Source organism: Sarcophilus harrisii, chromosome 4 (assembly GCF_902635505.1).
Source record: "Sarcophilus harrisii chromosome 4, mSarHar1.11, whole genome shotgun sequence".
NCBI lineage: Eukaryota > Metazoa > Chordata > Mammalia > Dasyuromorphia > Dasyuridae > Sarcophilus > Sarcophilus harrisii.
The window spans coordinates 30206242-30222253 of NC_045429.1; the positions used below are offsets into that span (position 1 = coordinate 30206242).

Here is a 16012-nt window from a genome sequence, read left to right on the forward strand (position 1 = left end):
TCCCCCCCCCCCCTCGGCTTCGTAAGGTGCGGCCTGGATCTGGGGGCCCGGGGCCCACGTGCCCCTAGCCAAACATGCGCACTGGGCCAGAGAGCTGCTCAGAGACTGATCCGCCGGGACTACAACCCCCAAAATAACTAGCGGCAATAGAGGCCTGGCGGGGCGCCGCGACGCGCATGCGGCCGGAGGTGCGAGGGCCGGTGCAAAGGAAGCCACGCCCCCCAGCCTCTCATTGGCCCACGGCCCCGGCGGCGGGCTCGTCGGTTGGCCAGCACGGCCGCCCGTCGGCGGCGCCGCGCGGGGTCAGAGGGCACGGAGGTGAGTCGGTGTGTTGTGGGGACTCGTGGTGCGGGCTGTCGCCGCCGCGGCCGCCAAGGGGGGCGACGGGCAGCGGGCGGAGCCGGTCTCGCCTTGGCCTCCCCCGGACGCGGGCCCGTTCCGCAGTCCTGCGCTTGCTCGTCCGCCGCGGCCCGGGGGAGGCCGGCGCGGGGCCTGCGGGCGCCCGGGGGGCGGGGGCGCGCGGGGCGGTGGCGGGAGCGCGGACGTGGCGGCGGGAGCGCGCGCTGGGGGCTGGGGGCTGGGGGGTAGGGGCGGGGTGCGGGCAGAGGTTGTCATGGCGACGGGTACCCCGCTGCGGGCGGGACCCGAGTAGGGTTGCCATGGCGACGGCCCTCTTCCTCCTGCGGGGCGGGGCTGAGGAAAGGTCTGGATAGATGGGGGGGCTCCCTTCTCCCGTGGGATTGGTATAGAGGGAGGTGTGGATAAAAGGGCTTCTCCTCCTGGAGGAGAAACCTAGGGATGAAGGAGGCGCCCCTCCCTCCTAAGAATTATTAGCGCAAGGCAGTTAAGGTGGGCCTGCATGGGAGTACCCCTCATCTAGAGACATTGGCGGGTGGGTGGGGGGCAGGGGTGGTCTGAATGGGATGACTCCGGCATTTCTGGGGAGGGTTGGCTGTTAGGAGGGCTCCTCCCTTTGAGGGGATAAGTATCTTAGCAGGAGCCCCTTAGATGAGACGCCCCAACAACTCTCCCTCTGTGCTATGCTGGGAGTAGCTGGGGAGGTACCCAGGATGGTAGCTGAGGAGCTGCTCTAACAGCCTCCTTTTTTGGTGGGAAGGAGAAAAAGAGAGTTTTGGGGGTGGGGGAAGGGGGCTTTATGATGGTTTCTCTTGGGTCAGAAGAGGGGTGAGGGGCAATTTGATCCTGACTGAAAGGGCCCAAGGAGAGAGGTCCCAGAGCAGGACTCTCTGTGGCCTCTGGCTTTGTCTGGCGAGGTGGGACTGGAAAAGGTCCCCTGCTGGGGGCGAGCCCCTTCCCAGGTGTCTGCAGTACAGAGCGGTGTGGGTTTCCCTTTACGGCAGATGCATGGGTAGCAATGGGGCTCTGGCCGGCCTCAGCTGACATACAAGCCCCACGGTGTTGCCATACTAGCTGCTGGGTCAGACTGAAGGACTTGCAAGTCTTTGGCTTGGTTTGGTGTTTGGACTCCTATATTTAGGACTGGATGGAATCGATGTCTTTTTGAAAACCACTGGCCCTGACAGTTTGAACTATTACCTCTGCTAATGGTCTCTGGTCACATCCTTACCATCAGCTCTTGCCAGAGAGATTTACTGGGGCTCCCTTCTGAATGGCAGCACCACATGAATCTGATTGGCCAAATACTAGGCTGTATTTCAACTCTGGTCGGTGAGGATTGGCTCACTGATTTTGATTGTGGAATTTCTAAGAGGACTTGGCTTCATCAAATACGGCTTTATTCTGACTTTATCATACATGGCGTACCTTGTTTTAGTGGGTTGGTGCTTTGAGCTTAAGTCTATAACACCTGAGTCCCCTATCACTTAAAAGTCCATTTATAAACAGTGATTTGGAGTGTGACTTCAGTAATGTGAGTGTCCGGGAACTTGGTTAGAAACCCACCACTTGGCTGCTGTGCGGGGAAGTGATTGATAAGGTTTCCTTTATGGATTCGGGGGTGGTTCATTGGAGCTCAGAGCACTTGACTCCACTGAAGTGCTCCAAATTAAAAGCTCGTTAACAATTCCTACCCAAAGATCCTGTAAATAATCAGCTGGCTAGGTCAGAGAGTTGAACAGTCACCACAGTTCCCCATATCTTATTAGCTTGAAACGTCTAAATAAAGGTGATTAAAAACATTGAAAAGTGGTGTTTTCTTTGTGCTGGGTTCATTTGGTGAATGGCTTCCTTGGAAATATGTGAAAAGGAGCAGGGGAATTGAGGAAAGATGCCCCAGAAGAGGCCTGTGCTTCCTGATGCTGCCGGGCCTCGAGAAGATTGTCCTGCAAAGCCAACCAGTCTGCCAGGGGCATAGTGGTCTGCTCTCTGATAGGAGAGAAATGAAAAAAATCCTTGGGGTTTGGGCTTCAAGAATCTGGGGTCACCAGCACATCATGCTTTTGTTGCTTTGAGTTTCTGAAGAGTGAGTCATCCTATGATTTTATGATTTTAAATGGTCTAAGATTGACTTTTTTTTTAGGTGTTCTTTTAAACTTTGTGTAGCTCTTTGAATTGGCAAGCCATCCTAGTGAAGGTCAGACTCATTCTTGTGGCGTGTTTGTTGCATGGGTGAGGGGCCGCAGTCACTGACTTGGAGAGTATAGACCTACACTTTGAAGATCAAGGATCCTCCCCCATCCCCTTCCCCAGCAACTTGGCCTCCAGTGCTCAGTTATACAATCCCATGTTGACCTTGGCCTATCTTAGTCTGAAGACTAATGTCTTCTTTCTATTCTGTGTATTTCTGGTCCCCTTCACTGCCAGTTAGCCTGTGGATAAAGATAAAGATCTTAACGTTTTGCCAAGGTAAACTTCCCTAGGAAGCGCAGCCTGCCGCTCAAGTCCAGAGTGCCTTTCTAAAGCATCTGCTTTGTGCCAAGTACCATGCTAGGGACGTGCTAGAATGACAAAAAATGGAACTCTTCTTGTCCTCAAAGAGATCGTATCCCATAGTGGTAGACACCGTGGACATGTGAGTGCAGAGAATAAATAGTGGGCAGTTTGGGTCAGGGAAGGAAGGAAGAATGCCTAATAGAGGAGGTGGCCTTGGAAATGAGCTTTAAAGAAAACTCTGGAGATTCTGAGTAGAGGTGAAGGCATGAGGAACAGCCAGAGAGTTAGTTGGACTTGTTTGGCCTTCATTGTCGAAGAGGATCACGACATCAGGAAGGAGATACCATGATGTGCAAGTGAATTGGATTTAAGTGAGGGAGGGCTGGGCAAAATCAGCATCTCTTCCGGAGCCATCTGGGTTCAGTGGTAAAATACAGCTCAGGACGAGTAGAGATGACCTCGAATGCAGTGGGAAACCTTGGCCTTTTTAATCAAAGGTCTTTAACAAGGCTCAATTTGACCAAGGCAACACCCATTCAGTGATTTCTGGGAAAGAAATGAGGCTGAGAGTAACCTTTTACGTAGTCCAAAAAAAATCATTCTGGGAGGTGGAGACCTTCAGAGTTTCTGGCCAAGTAGAGTTTAAACTATGACCAAGTGGAGCTTGGCCTGAGGCCTATTGTTGGCCAGTCAATGAAAGCTAGAGTGATTTGGGTTTAAGGCCTATTAATAACAAAATGTAGCCTATAAGCCTTAAGATATCTTGTACAGTTTCAGTGGTCAAAATTTATATTCCTTTGGGCAGAGTACCCACCATAAAGGTATGATGCCCCATGTAGACGTAGGAAAGGGAAAGGAAAAGAAAAGGAAAGAAAAGAGAAAGGGATGTGTTGCTCAACCGGCCAGTTGTACTTGGGTCCCCGGTGCAGCAGATCCTCCTTCCCAGTAATATGAATTGGGAGGCTGTGCTAAGTCACCAGCCTCCCTTTCTCTTGGGAACCGTCAGTTGGTCTAGAAGAGGACTGATAAGGAGGGTTGGATCCAGCGTGGCTTTCATGTCAGAGTTGATGCTTAGTCCGTAGATTGCAGGATCTCACGCAGTTTCTTTTGAGTAGGGAGAGTGACAACATCAAACTTGTGCGGAAATCCCCAAGGAGGAGGGAGTAGGGAGAAGCAGGGAGACTGATTAATCCAGGTCACAGGTACTGAGGGTCTATACCATGGAGGTGCTTGTGGAGTAGAGAGAAGGGTGCTTATAGATGAGAAGTTATAGAGAAAGAAATGAAATCATGACTATATGTTGGGGAGAGAGCATGAACAGTCCAGGATGGCACCAGGCTTGTGAGCCTGGTAACAGGGAGGATGGTGGTGCCCTTGATGGACATGAGGAAGTTGAGGAGAGAATTGGAGGGAAAGGTTGTGTTCTCTTTTTGCCATGCTGAGTTTGAGGTTTGTAGAGCTTAGGGTTTAGATGAACTACCATGGTCTCTGAGGTTCTAATTCTGAAATGCTGTGGGTCTTTTTTTTTTTTTTTTTTGGACAAAGAAGTACAAATGAGAAAGAATTATCAGGAGGATGAGTGTATGTGTTCATTAGGACAGTGTCCAAGCCAGGTCTTAAGGGAGGCATTTTTAGTAGGAGGAAATGGAGGTGAGAAATTAAAAACAACACGGTGAGCAAAAAGGCTTGGAGGTGGGAAAGTGCACTGTGTCTCTAGAGAATGATAATTAGATAATTAGTAAAATATTGAGCTTATGAAGAAGGAGGTTGTGGGAGAGAACTTGAAATATATTCTCACTAAGCCTAGGGGCTTAAGACACTAGGGAAAGGATTGGCAGACGTGATGGTGGAACAGCTGGAGTTGATCTTTAGGATGCTGGGATGAGGGGAGAATCGATGAGCCACTAGAAAAGAGAAAAACATAGCCCACATTTTAAAAAAGGAAACGTGAATTCCATAATCTCACAATCTGGTGATCTAGGTAGCTCCCTGGCCAAGTCCTGAGCAGCTGTTTATGAGCATCTAGCAAGGGGATAGCTGATCACCAGGAGCCAGCATGGGCTTACTTGGAAAATACTCTCTCTCATCTAATCCTATCCTTTTTTGGCAGGGTTACTGGATTGGGTTGATAGGGCAATGCAGTAGATACTAAGGCATCTGGATTTTAGCCAAACATTTGACAAAGCCTCTGACCTGCCCTGGGTGGAAATGCAGATGTGGATTGGATTAGGTGGATGCCCAGCTGGTTGATTAGTGGGTTGATGTCAGCCTGGAGGGCTTAGTCTGCTCTGCTCTGATCAGCATTTTTATTTATTTTTATTAAAAAATTCTGAACTTAACAAAGAGAATAGGCAGAAACAAGAATTTCCATATACATAGTAGAACAGAAAAAGGATTTTGTATGCAACTTCAAATCTCTGTTTTGTATAACTGGATTTTCAAAAGTATATAATAAATTCAATATATAACCTGAGCTGTTCTGCTTGGTTTGGGATTCTTTCTGGGCTTCCTCCTGTTCTGTTCTGTGTATTTTGAAAAGATGCTTCAATAATTCCTTCCTTTTCCCTTTCCTTTTCCCCTTCCCTTTTCCATTTCCCTTCCCTTTCCTTCCCTTTCCTTTTCCCCTTCCTTTCTTTTTTCCTTTCTTTTCCCCTTTCCTTTCCTTTCCTTTCCTTTCCTTTCCTTTCCTTTCCTTTCCTTTCCTTTCCTTTCCTTTCCTTTCCTTTCCTTTCCTTTCCTTTTTCCTTTCCTTTTTCCTTTCCTCTTTCCTTTTCCTTTCCTTTTCCTTTCCTTTTTCCTTTCCTTTTTCCTTTCCTTTTTCCTTTCCTTTTTCCTTTCCTTTTTCCTTTCCTTTTTCCTTTCCTTTTTCCTTTCCTTTTTCCTTTCCTATCCTATCCCTAAACCTCCTCTTGCTTCCCTCTCTCCCCTTTTTGGAATAAAAGAAAAAAAAAGCAAAATTCTTTTAACATATATATACAAAGTATAGCGAAACAGATTTCCTCATTGGCCATACTTAAAAACCATGCCCCCTGAGCCCTCTCTATTAGCTAATAATGTGTTTGATTATCTCTTCTCGGGGATCATGATTGGTAATTGCATTAATCAATTCTTCATCAGTTCATACGAGTCTTAGTACTTCTGTCTGAAACCATCCTCTTCATTTTTAAGGAGCAGTCATCACATTCACATACAGAGATTTGTTCAGCCATCCCTCAGTCGACAGGCATCCTTCGTTCCCAGCTCCTTACCACCACCAAAAAGAGCTGCTGCAAACCTCCTTGGTGTGTTTGCAGGCCCTTTTCCTCTCTCTGTTCTCCCTGGGGCCTGGGCCTGGTTGCAATGTTGCTGCTTTGGAAGGTGGGGCAGAGCTTCAGCTGCTTTGTAGATTGTCTCCACTCCTTGGCCCCCTTGGGCGTGTTATTTTTGTCAATCTGACTTCTGCAGAGTTGTTTTTAATGTGTGTCTCTGATAGTGATGGGGAATACTTTTCTAAGGTGATTGATAGCTTGGAATTCTGCCCTTCAGAACTGCCGGTTCCTGTGGACTTTGCCCATTTATCTATTGGGGAATGGCTCTAGTTCTTACACATTTGAATCAGAAGGTAGTGGTGTAGACTGGCTATGAACATCAGAAAAACTTTGTGCCATTCCTCCACAGGTCCCTGTTTGCCTTGTCATTTTCAGGCTGACTTGGTTATTCATGGCTTTTTTAGTTTTTGTAACCGAGCTGGGCATTTTGTCCTCCCAGTCACAGACCCTCTCTCTCTGAGTCGGTCCTGCCAGTTACGAGGGACGTTTTCTTCCTCGCTCCCTTATTCTGTCTTGTAGGGAGCACGTCATTCTGTGTGGTGTGAGATGCTGGTCCGTGCTCTATTCCTGTTGGACTCATTCAGCATTGTTGTTGATGGACGCAGATCCAAAGGGGCGCTTGTCAGCTCTGTGGCTGTCAGGAAGCTGGGGGGATCCCTGCTGGGGTGGGGGGGGCACATTAGGTTTTTCCAGCTAGTTGAGGTCTTTTTAAATTCTGATTTCTAATAGATTTAAACTTCAGTTGCCCTAGGACAGACAGGACGATCCACAGTGAGAAGCATCTTGAGATCTGAGTTCAAATGCTCCCTGAGATAGTAGCTAGATGACTGAACGCCTGTCTGCTTTGGTAATGACATCTTCCTCATGCAGTAGTTGTAAGGGCCAGTTAAGGTGATATTTGTCGAGGCACAGCAGGCTGCTGTCCTGACACACAGTAGGTGTCCCCCCCTTCCTTCCCTCATTTGGAAGCCAGGTTCTGACACTGCCTGAGGCAACAGACCCCCCGGGATGGTCTTGGGCTCTGCCAAGAAAGTGTGACGTGCCAGCTGCTTTGTCCCTGCACCATCCGCATGCCAGGCTCCCCGCTAGGCACTGGGGACACAGAACAATTCCTCAGGGCCCCGCTAGTCTGATGGGGAAGCAGTGCCTCCACCCCCAGGGACAAATGGGGAGAAGGAGATGCCAGCAGCAGACAGTTGTGGGGTAGACTGGGGGAAGGTCCTGCAGCAAGGGGAGCCGAGGGCCGGAGGCTGAGGCCTGGGGCAGTTGGGAAGGTCCAACAGTGCCTGCGGAGGAGCTTGTTTGTGTTTGGTTTGGAGGTAATGGGGTGCCCCTGAGTCTTTGAGGGAGGGAGTGATGTGGTCAGTGCTCCCCTCTGCTTTGTACTTGGCCCTGGACTGGGTTTTGGGGGTGAGGACACATGAGCAGAGGCCTGTCTCCGAGCGCTTGCATTTTATTGGTGTTTCTGGGGCTGGGAGGTCCTGGCCCAGCTGCGGCAATGAGCAAGAGGGTGAGCAGCCAGTTGGCGTTTCAGAACTTTGCCAGGGTGCAGAGACCCAGAGTGGGACCCCTGCAGGACCCCAAGGAACTCACAGCCCACGGGGGAAGCAGAACTCCAGACCATCATGCTGTAGGCAGGAGGTGTTGTAGGGAGGGCCTCCGATGAGTTGGGCAGCTTCCTGCAGAAGGTGGCTGAAACTGGGGACTCCAGGCAGGGACGGCCCTGGGTCGTGGCAGAGGGAGGGTGCCAGGTAGAGCAGGGCCAGGTGATGAAGGCTGTTAGGGGACGGACCTTTCTTTGGTTTTTGTCTCAGGTGATGGTGACCGTGTGGGAGAGTGGAGGGAAGGTGCTTTGCCCAGCCCGTGGCCCTCTTTGTCTGGAGAGAGGCACTTCCCTAGATGGGGTGTTCCCCCCACCCTACCCCTAGGCTCTGTGGGAAGGGTCTAGAGGCAGAGCTTCTGTTCAGGGCGTCCTGAGGAGAGGGAAAAGTAGATGCAGAGCCTCTTACGGGAGGAGGGGGAACCCAGCTGGGCACATTGGTGGAGGGGGGCTCACGAGGGGCTGGGCAGGGCAAAGGTGCTGGCTAGGACAGGGAGCCGGGCAGAGCAGCAACCAGTGGCCACACGCGAGTCCTGCCGCTCTGTGGGCCTGCAGTGGCCATCTCGGCACCATCTGGCCGGGCAGACTCTTCTTCAGGGCGGGGGGAATCTGGCCAGGAGCCGTTCGCCAGGAGCCGTTCACCAGGAGCCCAGTAGTGTCAACAAAGGGACTCGGGCTTCTAGGCTGTAGCTTTCTGATCACAGTTCCCCCAAAATATGGCTGTCCCCGCCCTGTCTGGTGACTGGTTTCTCATGGTTGGTGGCTGGAGCCCTTTGTCTTTGCAGAGGGCCTTCTAGCCCCAAATTAGGAGGTGGGTCAGGGGGTCAGCATTCATGTCCCTGTGACCCAGGGGAGCACAGTGAGGCTGGCTGAAAGGCGGGTGCAGGGAGGGGAGCCAGAAGCGCAGGGGTGGGGCTGTGCTTTTCCCTCTGCAGTTTTTCTTCCATGAAGGGAAGCCAGGGAGGGGACAGCCGGGGCCAGTTTGGGTATTTTTTCATCCTCGTCCCCCTGGGGTGATCCTGGGGAGGCCCAGGGGAGGCCGGGATTGTTGTGGTGGGTGCTCAGCCTTGTTCCAGGTACAATCCAGAGGCACATAATTTATGGGAGTGTCAGAGCTAGCTGCCGGCGGGCACCTCGGTGACTTGAGAGGCCATTAGTATGCCTGTTCAGACCCTCGGTGTCCTTGCAATTGATTCTCCTTTGCATGTGTCTGATTTGGGAAGTTGTAGATCTGTGAGCAGTGATTGGATGTGACAGTCCAAACATGGGTCCCTAAATTAATCCTTTTAATAGTATTCCAGGCCCAAGGTAATGGTCTCATCTCCTCCCATGGGGAGAGCAGCCTGGCCTGCTGCTTCAGGGCACTCTGGCCCAGCCGAGAGGGTTGGGGGACAGAGGTTTGGAGCTGGGCAAAGCCTTAGAGCCGGCCTTCTCAGGTCCTGGAGGAGGCAGCGGCAGTGCCCTCTTGGTCAGAGGCTGCCCAGGTGAGGATCTTCACCGAGCTCTTTTGGTTTCTTTCTATTGTACCTTATGCCAACTGGCTGCTGCATCTGAAATATGGAAAGATTTGTTCCTTTAGAAGGGATTTGGAGGTGCTGGCCCTAAAGGTATAGAAATGTAGAGCGCTCTTTCCTGTTGGGGAGGTGGGGGGAGTTGTCTAGCGCAAATCTTTCAAGCAGACCTTATTCTTCCCTCTGTCTTGGCCGCTTTTATCCAGCCACACTTTGTTTCCAGAGCAAGCTGGATTGTAGCTCTGGGGAGCTTGTTCTTTATCTTGGTGAGAATTCAGTTCAGCGAGCCTGTGGGCTGGGCTCTGGGATGCACCCTAACCCGGAATGGTCTCCCAGGTAGAGAAATGGGCTCCCAAATCATCCCCGTCACAGACTGAGGCATGTGGATGGGGACCAGTTGGGTTTGGAGGTGGTTTCTGCATTGACCTTGGCCTTCTCGGGATGGCCGGCCAGGTCCTTTAGCAGCCATGTGACCTTGGATAAGCCATGACATCTTAGCCTCCATTCCCTTCATTGACCCATGGGACTAGTCACGCTCACATCAGCCTTCCTTACAGAGGAAAACACCCTAGGAAATGTGAGTTATTGTTTGTTTCCTGCTCCTGTTTGTCCTTCGGGGAGGTCCAGGCCTGAGTACTTTATCTGCAGGTACATGAGCAAGCAATATGGTAGCCACTGACCGGGGAAGGATGAGGCGGCGCAGGTAGGAGAGGTCGTCTCCTTACACTCCTGGCATGATCAGTGCTCAGGGTAGCCTGTCTTCCCCTCCCCTCCTCCACCTCCTAGGGCTGGGGTTTGAGCATGAGAGCCAGCCTGCTGCGCCAAGCTGCGACAGATGAGCCTCCATCCCCAAGTCTGCGTGACTGGGGCTGGGGAACGGCAGCGATCTGTCCGATCTGCAATTATTTTGTTGTCCGGATGCTCAGAAAGATTAAGCTGCTGGTGGATCCATGTGTGGCCTGAAATAAAGTGGGTAAAAACAACTGTTCCTTCCCAGCTGTGACCCCAGATGGAGGCTGCCCAGGCTTTGGGGAGTTGCAAACTGGTTAGTAAATGTTGGGTAAATCACAGGACACATTTAGCCTAATGATGACGGATGCCAAAAGGGAGGCTCTTGAGACTTGGGAGGTACGGCCAAGCCCCTGCCCAGGGCTGGCATTTTTGAGGGCCCTGCAGGCTTTGGTACTCGTGCATGGCTAGTCTCTAGTGGCAGAGATGGCAGGGGTGGCAGCCGGCCTTGGATGGGTCTGGCAGCTGAGGTGAGCTCGGGGGAAGGAGCCGGAGTGGGCTAGACTCTATATGGGCCCCATTTATAGGGTAAAATATCACTCTGAACCCCAAGGCTAGCCAAGTGTTGGGAGAAGCCTTGGGTTATGTGGACCAATGATACCCTCACCTCCAGTTTCCCAGGTGTCATCTTGGAAGAGCTTTGGGAGACACATCTATCTTTGTGCACCTTCCTGAGCACTCTATTCCTACTCACCTATTTGCTCCATCACCCAGTGGGTCAGGAGAGCGACCTTTTTTCCCTTCTGTAGGATCTTAGGACCTGGTTCTCTACGAGCGCTTCCAGAGGGAAGGTTGTTGATCTTCTAGGTTGATGACTTGACTGCAATTCTTGGGGGGGGGGGGATATATATATATATATATATATATATATTAGTAGAGATGACTGAAACTTAGGACATACCAGGAGCAGATTTTGGACATGTTCATTTCCTTTTACTGATAAGGGTCATCAGGAGGAAGAAAAAAGTTAACTAGGAAAAAAGAGAGGACCTGATTTACTGGGTTTTCAGGGCAATGTTTGTTAAAGGTGTTCAAACCTTGTGGATGGGACATGTAGGGTTAGATTGATGGTTCAGCTAGGTAAGGGACTTCAGAACTTGTAATGGGCTGAAGCTCTTGAAGCTCTCATTGCACTGAGGTCCCTCTTAGCACTTGAGGCTAATTAGCAATTGGACAATACTCTATTAATATATGCTTGGAGAAAGAATGGCCCCGCCCATTCTCTGTGCAAGTTGGATGTGTTGTATAGGAGATTGGGTAGAAACGACTTGGTGGATGGAGTGTGAGAGCCAGAGGCACTGCTGGCCGCGTTCTTGGTTTGATTGCTCTTACTTCTTATCACCTTTTCCCCTTCACCTCCGCAAAGAATAAAGATCAAGGATTTTCCCTTAACCTGAATTCCTGACTCCTGCTGATTTTAAAATAAGCAGTCCTCACACTTATTGCTAATTAACCTCAAGTGCTAAGAGGGACCTCAGTGCAATGAGAGCTTCAAGAGCTTCAGCCCATTACAAGAACTGGTTGAGTGAATGAACTTTAAGAGGTACTTGGATGGCATGTTCTTTATTCTTCTCACTCTTAGTTATCCTCCTTTGAACATATTCTAAGTCATGAATGTCATTCCATAGGTTTTCTATCTTAGAGTAACTTAGTTAGGATAAATGTAAAGTCTTATACCTTGGGTTCAAAAAGTCAATTGCAAAATTATCAGATGAATTCATCAATCAGCAAGCATTTTTAAAAATAATTTTTTGCCTTTTATTTTTTCATCACCTACATTTCTTATCCCTTGAGTTTCATTCCTTATGACATATAGTTTATTTTTTTTTATTGTAACTTTTTATTGACAGAACCCATGCCTGGATAATTTTTTACAACATTATCCCTTGCACTCACTTCTGTTCTGACTTTTTCCTTCCCTCCCTCCACCCCCCTCCCCTAGATGGCAAGCAGTCTTATACATGTTAAATATGTTATAGTATATCCTAGATACAATATACGTGTGCAGAACTGAACAGTTCTCTTGTTGCACAGGAAGAATTGGATTCAGAAGGTAAAAATAACCTGGGAAGAAAAACAAAAATTCAAAGAGTTTACACTCATTTCCCAGTGTTCTTTCTTTGGGTGTAGCTGCTTCTGTCCATCATTGATCAGCTGGAACTGAATTAGATCTTCTCTTATGACATATAGTTTAAAAAGAGAAAAAACAGTTTGGCAAAATTAATAAATCCATCCAAATCTTCCATTCTTCACCCTAAAAGAAGAGAAAGAGATATCTTCCCTTGCCTCTTTTTTGGGCCTGACTCGGTCATTTCAGTTTCACAGCATGTAGTTTCAATTGTTTTATTATTGTTCTTTCCTAACATTGTTGTGGTGTGTTGTTTTCCTGATCCTGCTTATTTCCCATTATATTATTTCAAATAAGCTTCCCAGTAGTTTTCATATTCACCTTTCCTTACAGCTTGTAATATTTTCTTTCATCAATGGAGCAGAGTTGTTAGCCATTCACCACTTGATGGGCATCTGTTTCAGTTCCAGTTCTTTCCTACTCAAGTAGTACTGCTATGAGTATTTTGAAGTCTGCGGAATCTTTCTTTTTGTCATTGATCTCGCAGTGGGATCTCTCGGTCAAAGAGTATGAATGCTACAGTTGCTTTCTTTGCATATTTTCAAGTTGCTTTTGATAATGGTTGGCTCAATTCACAGCTTCACCAACAATGTATTAGTGTACCTGGTTTTCTGCACCCTCTCCAAAACCTGACTAAAACCATCTTTTATCAGTCTTTCCTATGGTTGTTAATAGTTTGCAACACTTTATTTTTTTATTATTGCTTTTTATTGACAGATCATGTGCATGGGTAATTTTTCAACATTGGCCCTTGCAAACATTTCTGTTCCAACTTTTCCTCTCCTTCCCTCCAGCCCCTCCTCTAGATGGCAGGCAGTCTCATACATGTTAAACATGCAACACTTTATTTAAAAATGTTTTGTTTCTCTCCTTTAATCACTTATTTATTGATGTAGGCCCCTATCACTTCATTCCTCTCCCTCTGCTTCTCCTTCTCCTTTTCCCTGTTTTTTCCCCCTCCTCCCTGTCTCTGCCTCTCTCTGTCTCTCCCTTTCTCTAACTCTGTATGTCTCCCTCTCATCTCTCTCACTGTCTCTGACCTCTCTTCTTTCGGCCTCTCTAATCTCTGTCTCTCTCATTTCCCTTCCTCCCTCTTTCCCTTTATCCTCCCCCTCTCCCCCTACTCCTCACACCATGCACATACATATAGTTCTTTTGGCTGCAGTGGGCATATTCATTGTTGGAATCATTGTTTAGAATGAGGGCAGTTCAGCAGTTCTGTGCTTTGGCAGCCCGATTGTCATGGAGGATTGTGCTAATTCTGGGCCATTTTAGGAAGGATAAGTTGACAAGACGGAGGGAAGGATGATTGGGTTGGAGAAGGGCCTTGAGCCAGGCCACCCGAGGACCTGCTGAAGGAATTGGAGATGATCCTAGAAAAGAGAAGCCAAGGCCGCTGGCTTCCAATCTGTAGCAGGCTATGTTTGGGAGGTGGGATTAGCCTGGGTCTCCTTGGCCCTAAGAGGACTGAACAGTGAGGAGCCATGAGGGCAGCTTGCAGAAGCTTGAGGCTGTAGGGCATCCTAGGCAAAGTTTCCTCGTGGGTTCTCTTCCGAGGGCTTGAGAAGCATGGATGGCTTGTTGGGGAGTTTGGCTCTGATGCCTCTGACGTCCATTCCAGCTTTGTGATGCTTTGTCCACCAGGACTGGAGCCCTGGGAGACTCCGGCCCTGGACAAGCAGGGAGGCAGCCCTAACCTCAGTGTTTTGGAGGCTAGGTCAGTCTCTGCTGAGTGAGGGTCTGGGTTGGCGTGTTTAGCTGGCCTAGCTTTTCTAGGGTTGCCAAAGGGGGGGGGAGATGTGGCCTTATGTGCTGGATGGAAGCCTGAGGAGTTACCCGCAGGACTTAAGAAAACCTCCAGGTGCTCTGGAGGATTGTGGGAACGAAGAGAGAGGCTTGGGGACTCCTTTTCCACCCAGAGACTATTACAGCGGGAAGGTGGTCCTGACCCAAGATGGTGACAGTATCAGAGGAAGTAAAGGGTCAGAGAAGTGATACCTTGGTGACCAGCCTCAGAGACTGGGAACTGGTGTCCCAGGTTGTAGCAGAAAAACTGGGAAAAGGGGAAGATTTGAGGGGGATATAGAGTGAGCTTTCAGCTTTGCCATTGATTGAATGTGTGACTCCTCCCCTTCCTAGATTTTTCCTGAGTCCTGTCACCTCTGACATGAAGGGATTTTTACATCGGGGCCCTAATGGTGTTGAGAAGGGCCTCAGTTTAAGGTTGCAATTCCTAGTGTCCTGTTGTCTATGAGGTGCTTCCCCTGCCTTGTAGTGGTGCTCCTGGCACTTCTCAGGCGTGGCACCTCTGGGGTAGGGCAGAGGCCCTGTGTGGGTGGGGGTCCTAGCAGAAAAGGTACATGTGGTAGGAGGGAGCCTGGGCCTTGAGTCTTGACTTATAGGCTGCTCTCTTAGACTCTTGTTTGGGGCTCTCTTGAGTTTCCTTGGAATGGACACGTCCTTCTGGCCATGCTGAGCTCCTGAGTCCATGTTTGAGGATGTTGGATCCAAGTGAGAGGAAAATAGCCAGTTCTCAAAGAGCTCTAGATGTCTGTATTTGGAGGGGGGTAATTCTTCATGTCCCACTCCACATCCTCCTGTTCCTTAGTCTGCACTCTTCCCCCTGCTACTTCTCTTCTCTTCCTTTTCCCCTTCTTGCCTCCTTCTTCCTTCCCTTGCCCCTTCTTCCCTTCCCTTGCTCCTCCTTCCTTCTTTCTCTCTTCCCCTACCAGCCACTCTCCATAATGCGATGCACTGTGTGTTTACCCAAGACGCAGGACTGAGTTGACCCCTCTGTGGTCTCCTGTAGTCTGGGGATGCCTCGTTTCCTTGGTCTCTCAGGTAAACACAGATTGAGTCTTTTTATAAAGGCATATTATTTACCTCATTAAATGTGTGTTTTGGCACATGTGTTATTTACCTGATGCACACTCAGGGCTTCAGAGCAGCCATTTCTCTTGTCTGGGTCAATACTGGGCCCAGATGAGCCCCGGGTGTGGGGCGCGGGGACAGGCGTCCTCCTCCCGGATCCGGCCGCCCCGTGCCAGCGCCCCCTTACTGGCTAGCTGGGTGATTAGACCAGGTGCCTGAGGAGGGAGGGTGCTGGAGCTGCTGGGCTCGGCCCCGGGGCTTGCCCTCTTGTGTCTGGGTCCCCCTCCTCCGAAGAGCCTGTTGGCTCCCTGCAGCCTGGTGCAGGGTTCCTCTGGGGCATCCCTTTGGTCAATCTGGGCTGGCCCCGTACTGGCATATATAACAATGGGGGGGAGGGGTCTCCTACCTCTGCTCTTTGCCGCTAGCAGGAGGTCTGGTGAGTTACTCCAGGGTGGGGGATCCATCGCCACCATATGTTCCTGCACCTCCTTCCCCCCCTTTGTGCCCTCATCTCAGCAGTGGGAGTCCTAGGGAGCCCCAAGTGGCAAGCCTCCCACACTTTTCTCAGTCCTCGCTTTTTCGGCAGCTTCTGGCGGCCCTGACCGGCCTTCCCTGCCCCCTGCTCTGTCTCCTGGTCCTTCTGCCAGTCTTTTGAGCGGAGGCAGCCACCAGGCTGGGTCCTGGGGCCTCCTTGCTCCTCCCTCTGGATGTTCACCCAGTCCTGTCTCTACATCTAGCCCTCACCTCCTCCCGAGCACAGTCTTGAACTCTGAACCCATTCCCGCAGTCTTGTGACCTTTGCTGCTCCCCTGCTCTGTGTCTGCCCTCTGCTGTAGGGTCAGCCTTTGGGTGTCTTTCCCTCTCCAGTCCATCCTCTGAAGGGCCGCCCTTGGAGCCAGCAGATGCTCCCTCCTGCTTTCCCAGTCAGCCGCCCTCCTCAAGGTCTGGGCAA

The 16012-nt window shown here is 50.1% G+C and overlaps 1 protein-coding gene across 1 annotated transcript in view; it reads left to right on the plus strand.

Moving 5' to 3' along the window:
• The first annotated feature begins 235 nt into the window (after positions 1–235).
• The window catches only part of ERI3 (ERI1 exoribonuclease family member 3), a 62567-nt gene continuing 46790 nt past the window's right edge, over positions 236–16012 (plus strand). The window contains exon 1 of the mRNA XM_031969253.1: positions 236–318. The gene's annotated coding sequence lies outside the window, so the exon portion shown is untranslated. The remainder of the gene's footprint in view (positions 319–16012) is intronic.